This window comes from Wasmannia auropunctata, unplaced genomic scaffold (assembly GCF_000956235.1).
Source record: "Wasmannia auropunctata unplaced genomic scaffold, wasmannia.A_1.0 LD336076.1, whole genome shotgun sequence".
Lineage (NCBI taxonomy): Eukaryota > Metazoa > Arthropoda > Insecta > Hymenoptera > Formicidae > Wasmannia > Wasmannia auropunctata.
In genome coordinates, this window is record NW_012026814.1 from 1,680,431 (window position 1) to 1,690,829 (window position 10,399).

Sequence of the window (10,399 nt, forward strand, 5' to 3'; positions counted from 1 at the left end):
CCGCGCCGCGCCGCTGTCGCGCCGAGACAGCCTGTTCGACATCCGCGATACGCGAACTTCGCAATGTACTAAACTTTGTCTCCGCGCTAGTTTGTCCAACGATTACGGGTCCTTTAATTAAAACCTCGCTCTTTTCCTCTCAAAGCACTCGGTTCTGCATTTACGTTTCGCGCTTTCGAAAAGCATGCCGCTGCGTGCAGCTCGTTACGTCGCCGTCGGCGCACATAATTCCTTAATGACTGCCACTGCAATTAAATTAATGAAACAAAAACAGCCGTATTTATGTATTCGCCGAATACCGACAATGTACGAGCGAGACGAGAGAGAGAGAGAGAGAGAGAGAGAGAGAGAGAGAACGGTGAGATTCTCCAAAAGGATCAACGAAAAAGTCTTCCCCTCCCCCTTCTCCCCGCGATCGAGCGGGGCATCGCTCACTTAAGGAATTAGCGATAATGGCGGTGCAGCGCCGCGCAACTTTGTTGCACGCTATTTCATAATGCAACGCTATCGAAAGCAAGGGAAGGGGAAAAGTGGAGAGAGAGAGAGAGAGAGAGAGAGAGAGAGAGAGAGAGAGTGCGCGGGGGTAAGTTAGCGTACCACCGGTAATTCATGATGCTTTTGCACGGGTCGATCAGCAGCAGTGGAGAGCCCGATACCACCTGAGCGAACGTTCATTTTTCTTTTACCTTTCGATTTCGTTTAATACGCCTTCCCGTCTATTTTTAGCGTCTCGGTTTAGCGAACTCTGTTTAGCGTACTTGGAGGCTGAATCCTATTAATACAGCTCTATTAAATTTTCATTTGCAAAGATAATCTGTCGGATTTAAATGAGCCGCCTCAAATTGAGGACTAATTGTCGATACATCCGTCGATCGGCCGTCGTACATAACACGCATGAACACGCATCTTATACGCATCCATCGCGTATTATGAGGAGGATACACGCGAGAGGCGTAAACGCGGGCGGATTCCTGCGGACTGACAGCGAACAAACGCCGATTTATCCGCGATCCCCGTCCTTTTCAAACCGCAATTTTGCAGACCCGGGCATACCAGAGGAGGCCCTCTCTCACTCGTTTTTTTCCTCCCCCTCTACCTCCTTCGCGCGACGATCACTTGCAGAATGCACTTTAGGCGCATGTATACGCGCGCGCGCGCACACGCGTGCACGCACGGCACGCATCGCTCGCGCACGTACACGCGGGGATAATTACATTCTGCGCGATCGTGGCGCGCAGTTATTTATTTAAGCGTGCAAAAGAGCCATTAAACGGATGCCTCGCGAGTCACCCCCTTTCCACGTATAACGTCGGCGATTCTAATGGCCGGCGATCTCGCCGACGGCCACGAAGATAGAGTTCGTGTCGCGACGCGTCTTTTCTGGACGCTGTGCTCTATTGATCAGCGGAGAATGCGAGACTTGCAAATGCCTTAAGCACACGCCTGAATACTGACAATGAGGTAAGATATCGTAAAGAATGTCGGGACTTTACATTTAATCTATACGATCGAGACTAAAGAGTCGAGAGTTTCGGTGTGTCCCACGTATGTACATTAATAAATCATATGCTGGGGGAAAAAAAGATCGTCCTGAAAGGATTGAAGATCGCTTCAATTTAGAATCGAATTTAGACGCTGCGGTGTTCTCGTGGACGAGCCGCGCGCGCTGGCGGCGCCTCGGAGATTTCACGTTCATTAGGGTGTGAATGATGGCCGTGCACGCCGGGGACGCTGCGGAAACTCTAATGCGCGTTAAAATGGCATCTTCTCCAGTGTCTCGAAACACGAGGATATAGCCGCGGATGGATGTAACCGAGAGCCCCGGGTATCGGGCATCACTATGCCGTATATAATACGCGTACACGTCGTCTCGCGCGGTCGCGGTCCTCGAGCCTGATTATCCCGATGGAGATCCGTATCTGGTGGTAATTAGGCGTCTAATTAAACCGGTTAATTAATCACTAGGCGCGCGCGGGGCCGGACACGACGCGACGGACGTCGTATGGTCGTCGCGACCCGATCGTCGACATTCAGAGATTCCGCAAAATTCGTTTCCGCAAAAAGTGTCCGTGATGAAGATCTATCTATATATATTTACGTCGTATTTTGCGCGTATGTGTCCGTAATTATATAATTAATAAATTAATTAAACCTACTCGCTCCCGGTGGCGAAGTAACTGCGGCGAATCGTTCGCCGGTTCGATTAACGGAAATCGCTCGTCGCGGTTTTTACTCGAACGGACTACGCCGATCGTATACTGTGAAAGGACAATCGACAATAATGCCTTTATCCGTTCGACCTGGCGTCGATCCGGCAAACTCTCTTTTTCGTCGGTGAACACACGTCCCAGCATCAATGGACCCCTGTCTTTCCTACATCATTTATCGAATTCTTCACATTCCTCCCCGCGTGATGAAAAGACTTTTCTTTTGGAGGATGAAAATATGAATATAGGATCTCTATAAAGCCGCGTGGTGTTCCCGTACAAAATTATTTTCTAACACTCCCCGATCATTCAGCGTCCAGCTATATGATTATTAACGACATAATTTCATTCAATTCGTATACTCTCTCTGACTTTGAGAAAGAATAATTATGACAATTTAAATTGGATCGAGGTATGCTCTTGACGTATTTTTTTTACATCCCGAAGATCGCGATAAGACGGTTGCACGAGCGATGTAAAGGATATTAATGGTTCCGACTGAAAAAGTCGAATTTTACGGGGAGAAATCTTGCACTTGCGAAGAGAAGGCGCGACTCAAGGCCGTTTACGTTATTAGTTTAATTCACGTGGCAAATCGCCTCTGCGCCACCCAGACGGAGAAAGACGGCGAGCGATTAGGGCGATTTTAGTGCGCAGGTAATTAGAAAAACGCACGTGTCCATTACCGGTGCATGTGGGCGATGCCGGCTAATCGGTACGGCCGCCACGGTTTTATTGGACACTTAGCATCGATTTATAACATGCAATACGTGACTTGCAAAAAGACAGCCCCGTTCTTGCTATATAGGATATTCTCTACGTAAAGTTTCTCATTGGCAAACTTCTCAATGTATTTTTAATTTTTAATTTATTTAACGTCCGCTTTTAAATAATTCCGTATTTTAACTATCAATGCATTTTTTAAAAAACGAAGTATTTAAAATAAATTATACGGAGAACAAATTGTTTATCTATTTGCATCCGTGAAACTTAATTTAAAAAATTTCTTGATTTTTTATTTCGATTATCTGCAGCAAAACTTTTGCTTCGTTAGTTGACGAGGAAAAATTGTTTTAAAATAATCTAAAAATTTTTATACAGAGTAGATGGGAAAAATGAGGTATACTTTGGTTATTTTTGGTTATTAATAAATAAGTAGTAAGAGTACTTTTTAATTCAATTTTTATTAGATTTTATCCTAATGCAAGATGGATCAGAAATTAGAATTGTTTTTCAGATACAAAAATTTTTAAAAACTGGTATCAATAATTTCCTAGATAATATCTGTATTAAAATCAGTTTTATATTCCTAAAAAGAAAAGTTCATGATTCGAAGATGGCATGCTGGATCTGGGATATTTTGTACAAACAAATTAAATCAGGATACATGATGATAATATATGGCGTCATAAAAAGTATTCAAGTATATCTTGAGATTTACGATTCGAACGAAGTAGAATGAAATGCGTCAGATAAAACAGAATCAAAGGGTTGGGAAATCGCGATTGCCGGAAGCAGTGTCCAGGCAATGAAAAATTGATCGCCGTATCGTTCATGCAGTAGCCGAGAATTCTGTCGGCGATAAGACGTTTCGACCGATGACGTCGGGACTCGTCGCCCGGCGTTGTCGTTATCGCGACGGACGATTTGATTTCTCGGTCGATTTCTTATTTTGCTTCCTCGTGTTCCGCGTAAACACAGCGTCGCTCGCAACAATTTATCTGTTTTCCTCTCCGCGATACACGAGCCGCGATCGGCGCGAAATTTTCCACTGTCCGACACACAGGCTGAACTGCTCCCCTGTTGCAAATAATGGGGCATGATAACTATAGTTTTGCCGCCACACTCACACGCACATGCGCGTACACATACACACGTATATCGTATAACTTGAAACATCTCCGTTTATCGCGAAAAATTATTTCCAATGCGATAATAATTCTTAACGGCGAGCAAATTGTTCGAGATAATTAAATTTATTATAGAGATATAAATTAATATATCTAGGCAAAGGATATTTTACGATAATCGAAAATAGTGTCAGATAATAAAAAGAACCAATAAAAGGATTAATGAGTGCGAAATTAAAAGAAACTAAAAAAAAATCTCATAATTTAAATACATAAGCTCGAATTTTTCTGAAATACGTTCATATATACATGCGTTAATATTTACATCATACGCAAATAGACTAAAAAGGCATTACGAAATTCGAGAGACAAGAACGAGAGCCCAGGAATCGAGTCCCGGAGGGTTGATTCAGATTTTCATGCCGAAGGAGGAAGATTCCTCCGCACACCGGGGACTATTAAATTTATGGGTCTCCCCTCGTCGAAGGGGGAGACGATAACATGCATAATAAGCGCGCCCAGATAACGGGTGACGCATAAGTTACGGCCTCGCGATAAACGAGGCCCATGCATACCGTGGAAGGTTACCCATGGTCTAAGGACTACGGGCTTACGCCCAGGAAGTGCCCTTAAAATATTATGGCATGGCGAGATTAAATAGAAACTCAAACAGGTGGACAACTCGCGCACGTAATCGAGTTACTCTTATTAAAATTTGACAGTAATAATTTAAATAGTATAATTTATATAGTATTTATCTTATATTATATAGTATTATCTTTAATTACTTTTCAAAGAAAAGTATATAAGAGAATATTCTTCCATTTGTAATTCCATTTAATGTTAGAATTATGAATTAGCTTTAAGTAGAAATATAAAAAAATAGTCAATTATATGTTTGATTGGATTGTTATGTCGGACATCCAAAATCGATGCAATTTAGCTGAATGAACATGAAAAAATGAGATTTGCATAGATCATATCTAAACTGTACATTTTCTTTACGATTAAAGCCGCTTCTTTATATAATTAATTCACTTTCGACCAGGAATATATTGACATTCACTTTATTTAGTGCAATTTAACTTCCTGAAGCATATCTAGAAAAAACATTCCCTCGCTTAATTTAATATGCAAATTATCAGCCTCACGCGTGTTTCCCGCGAATCCAACAAAGAACTGCTCCGACGCAATCTCTCATGCCGCGTGCGAATGTCAAGATACTCAATAATCAATTATTATTCATACATATCGACGTTCGAACTGCGTGTATACCGATATATATATTCGCAACTTCGCAATATTCTCGAATCATAGGATAATTCTTTTTTTTTGTCAATTTATGACAATTTATGACTTTAACGTTACAGATTTACGTTCGTTAATCGCCGTCGTCAATGGAAATAATATTGATATATTAAGTATATATACGCAATTAAGTGCTGAATTCCCGTCGTAAAAATGCTTACGAGGCGTGCTTACGTCTCGGCGAAAAAATATGCGACTGTTAAGTTAAATGCTCTGTCGTTATTACTATATATTATCGTGTTCATCGAATGTACTCGCGCGGATTTAAAAATGCAACTCGACCAAGCCGTAAAACGTTCATTACACTCTTTATCTCGATCAACGCGGCGCTTTAATCTCTATTATTCAAGATCCCCGTAAATAATGGTCGGCCGTTATTACCTGAAGACCGTCATCGGCAAAGAATTATTAACTCTTAAATGCTCGCGTCAGTCAATTCAATTTGCGCAATTCTGTCCTCATTCGTATAATTTTACAAGGAAGAATCAAAGAGTTATATGACCCTTTATTTCATTCTTTCATTTCATTCTTCTTTCTAAAGAATTGGTTTGTTAGATCCTTAAATCTGTCCGAAAGCGAGAGAGAAGTGATCGTTTACGTCGTATCTATGTATCTTCTTTTTCCACGCGAGTATATTTGGAAGGCAACATCTCCACTCGGCGCATTCCTCGCGAAAAAAAAGGGCGGAGCGGATTATCGACGGTGACAATGCCGAATCAGATATGTATCTGGATGGAATTCATGGGTGCCTCGTTGCACATCTTAATCGCGGAAGTTCCTTCTCTTTTTTTTTTCTCCTTTGGTCCAGGAACGGGTGTCTTCACGAAGCGGTACCGCGCGCTGCGCTTATCTCGCGCTCGCTATTGGAAGCTATCGGTCGGGATAGGAGACCGACTCCGGGCGGATTCTGAAAAAAAACGCCGACCCACCCTCCCTATATCTCCCCTCCCCTTATCTCTCATAGATCTTCGTCTTCCGCCACTCGATTTATCTCGAAGCTCGCCTCACACCGGTTTCCGACCGTTTACCCGCTTAATTTATTTCCCGTATCTATTGAAATCTTAATAACGTCGCGCATCCGAGCTCGGAAGCGTAAGGGGAATGTGGACTCACCTTGCGGATTTCTGCGGATACTCTGTCCCCTCAGGCGAATTGGCACGTTCCCGCCGCCATGGTCAACGGGCACTTCCGCCTCTTCGGCCGCGCGTTCGCCGCGCTACTATCACGTCTTCCGCGGGATGCTGCTGAAAAGATAAATACATCGGAGATGGTTAGAAGAGATTCGAGTGAAAAAGTCGAGTGCGTAAGTAAATACAAAGTGTAATACACAGAGAATTAAATAAATGATTGATGCACCACAGAACTATCTCTATTTATGAATATCGTATACGCATCTTTATAAATCACAAAAAGTTAATATCTAATTATACAGAGCTTATTTATATTAATACATTATTAATAGCGACTAATACAACATTCAGAACTCGTGACGAAAAAAAGACTGTGACCAATGGCGGTCGAACGAGTTACGAAAGGTCGCGCAAACGAGGGTGCGATAAGCGAGATCGTATATCATTCATCTCAAAGATCTGGCTATCATCCTTATCCAGTGGCTACATGAGAAAATTGCCGACGAATCGTCCCTTCGATATTTTTACAGTTCAACATACGCACACATATCTATAACATATTTGTCTCTCTGATAATACGTTTAAAAGAACGTCTCTTATCGTGACATTTATATATTACCTAAACCACATAAGTTTTTGTCGACTTGATATAATGATCTGGGAAGTCAATGATCTCGAGAATCTCATAAGGATTGTAGATTTAGTATTTTACATCTCCTCTTCCCCCCCCCCCCAAAAATCCAGTGCAGCTGTTTTAAAAACAGGTGCGGAAGTCCACCTTGTTAATTAATTTTCGTTCAGCCGAAAATTTTTAGCATTTTAATTTACGTAATATGTTGCGTTCCTTTTTGATTATAAGAACGTTTTGATTTCATTAGCAAATATCGATTTTATCATATAAATAATGATCGTATTAATGTTCAAATAAACTTCAAGTTTGTTTCATTTCTTTTGATTGTCAATTGAGTGTCATTTTAAATAAGTACAATGCACTTCTACACAAAAATAACGTATTATTTAATAGCACGAAACAAACGAGAAAGTAAGAAAACATTTCAATTCACACGTTCAATTTGATAAAAGTATTCAGGGACTAAAGGTTACAGCGCAGACTCTCTCTTGCGTATGCAAATTAAATGCCTTCCGCCTTGCGGATTTTCGAGGAAATCGTAAATTTGCTAAGCCGAAACGCTCGCGTGTCAAAAGTCGCAAGCTGCACCGAACTCGTTGCTTATCCTTTTATTTAGTCACCTCTTAACCCCCCGTCTTTACGGCGCAAATCGTTGAAATCGTCTTAAATCCGTCATTTTATGTCGCTTCCACGTTCGTGCACCTGGTAAAACTCGTTTCTTCGTATATCCACTTCATGTTAACTCCATATGATTTCTCATGTAATATTTCGATTACTGCTTCAATAGATACAAAATAGGAGAAAAAGTTAATGGAAAGAAAAGAGTAAAAAATTTTATTTATCTTTATTACATTTATTCAGATTTGTATTTATATTGTATTTATATAATTTGCATTCAAAATTGGAAAAAAGGATTATTAAGATAATAAAAATTATCTAACAAGTTGCAAGTTTTAGAAGATTGTTAATGTTACGGTAATGTGTAACAAGTAACAAGTGTTAATTTTATACCTCTGTGAACCTAGCACTCCCACCACTCAAAAAAAGTTTACCATAATTAAGCCATAATTAAGCTTATTTATTGTTAACTTATTGCCCTAGTTGCATATTTATTGTTCCTACCTATTCGCAGGAAATTAATATCAAAAGTGGGGGATGCGGACTTCGCGTTACGTTAGCATTCCTTTTCTCAAAAAAACACGATACAGATAAGTACCTATAGATAAGATATTGATCGGGGCAATTTAATAAATATCTTAAGTAAATTACTTGAAATCTAAACGTATCGAAATAATGTACTATTTTTATGGCAAATGTAAAATATATAAAAAATCTTGATGCGCCAAGATCAGCACAGTCAGAGTTGTTATCGGACGCTCGATTGGAAGCGGCAATAGAAATATGCAGCGGTCTCGAATTTGCATACAGTGGTCGCAACTGACTCTGTCGGGCCTCACCGCCGTAATATTTATGAGATACGACTTCCTCCGATTGTTTGTAAGTAGCTACGTATAAATAACATAGTCATTCTATGTTCTTCGATCGTAGTTTTCGCGTTAAAATCGTCGATAAGTTCCAGTGACAACACAAATCATAAATTACTGACGAAAATAGACAATAAAATTACTCAAGAATTCAGAAATTATTGATTAAATAACAGATGAAGAAGGAAGCGAAACACATTGCATGTCATAAGCAAAAACAGAGTTGTTAAATTCATAAAAAAATATTTGAAATAAAAGTTTTTTCTCAAGCTCGTATAGCTGCACACGAAACATAAAATTTTCTCATCAAATAACATGAAGAAAAAAAAGTCTATATGTAATCAAGAATTTTTAATGCGATCTCGATAATGAACGAAGTGATGCTAGATGCGATAATTCGAGCGAATCAATTAAAGTTTGCGGGACGCGTTTATGAATATTCCGTGCACGAGATTCATCGATTACAGGCGCTACTCGATACTCCTCGGGCCCGAGCTTCATCGGATGAATAATCGTGTCCTTTATTTAGCGCTCGAGGACACGTTACTCGGGTGATTTATAACTGGAACATAAGATTTAATTTCCATCGTCGATTACCGGCACAAAGTTAATGTGTCTATTAAGAGGAGCGTACCCGCGCGCGGCGCGGCCAATCGAAAAAAGTTCTAACCGTAAGACAGATTGCGACATTACCCTTGATTAATGCGCGCGCTAGAAAATTCACGCGAGCATTACGAGCGAGGTAATCGAATCGTCGCACTATGCCGTAATCAGACCGGTTGTGTCGATTTAATAATGCACGCAGAGAGAGAGAGAGAGAGAGAGAGAGAGAGAGAGAGAGAGAAAGAGAGAGAACGAGTTCAGCTTATATCGCATCGTTCGCTTAACAACATCGTTGGACAACTCTAAAAGAAGCTTTTAGATTTCTTTTAGTCATCTTTTTTCAAGTTCTTACCTATAATATAGTTTGGGTTTTATAAAGTTTTATAAAAATTCTACACAGAAAAAATGATTTCTTTGGATTTAATAAATTTTATTGTATTCAAACAATAAATTTGTTATTTGGTTCAAACAAACCAGTGTTTGAATTAATAAGTACGATAGTTTGAATTTGAAACAATGTATACCTTCGTCTTAAATAAATTGCATAGAGAACAACGCATATCAAAATATTTTGCTATTTTTATTTAAATAAATTATTTGTTTTATTGTTCGGATTTATTTTATTGTAATCAAATAATACATGATTTGATTGAAAGATATTACTTAAAATAATAGTGTTATTTCCATCAAGGTTTTTAATAACGGTTTTTTGAACGAAACAACAAAATTTTTATTCAAACAAATAATATTTCGTATAAGCATATGTTGTTCCAATGAAAAAAATATCAGTCAAATAAATAGGATTACTAAATTTAAAGAAATCTTTTTCTCTATGTTTACCATTTATATTTAGTGACAAAACTTGATTTATTCAAAGTCTGAACTATCGTATAATATAAATATAACAAGATCTTGTAACTTGAATAAGACATCTCGTAAAACAATTTTGTTTGCTCAACGGAAAGATTTTGTCGATCACATGGCAATGTCGTTATTCATTATTAAAAAAAAAAGAAGCAAGTTTTAGTTTGTGTGAGGAATATCCTTTCCTGGTTGTGCGCGATAGATCATTTATTATCTTCATTGTTATCCATACGCCGCATCATAATTCACGTCTATCGTGACTGTAAACGTATGCACGAGATTCTCGCAGTAGGTATATGTGTCGTGTATAGCAGTAAACGCC

General features: G+C 39.4%; 1 protein-coding gene across 2 annotated transcripts in view; it reads right to left on the reverse strand.

Moving 5' to 3' along the window:
* LOC105449222 (protein N-terminal asparagine amidohydrolase) overlaps nt 1–10,399 on the reverse strand; it is a 50,393-nt gene that overhangs the window by 18,701 nt on the left and 21,293 nt on the right. Inside the window, exon 2 of one of the 2 annotated variants that reach the window (XM_011688244.1) lies at nt 6,479–6,606. The gene's annotated coding sequence lies outside the window, so the exon portion shown is untranslated. Of the gene's footprint in view, nt 1–6,478; nt 6,610–10,399 lie in introns of both variants that reach the window. The other variant, XM_011688243.1, reaches the window with a different exon arrangement.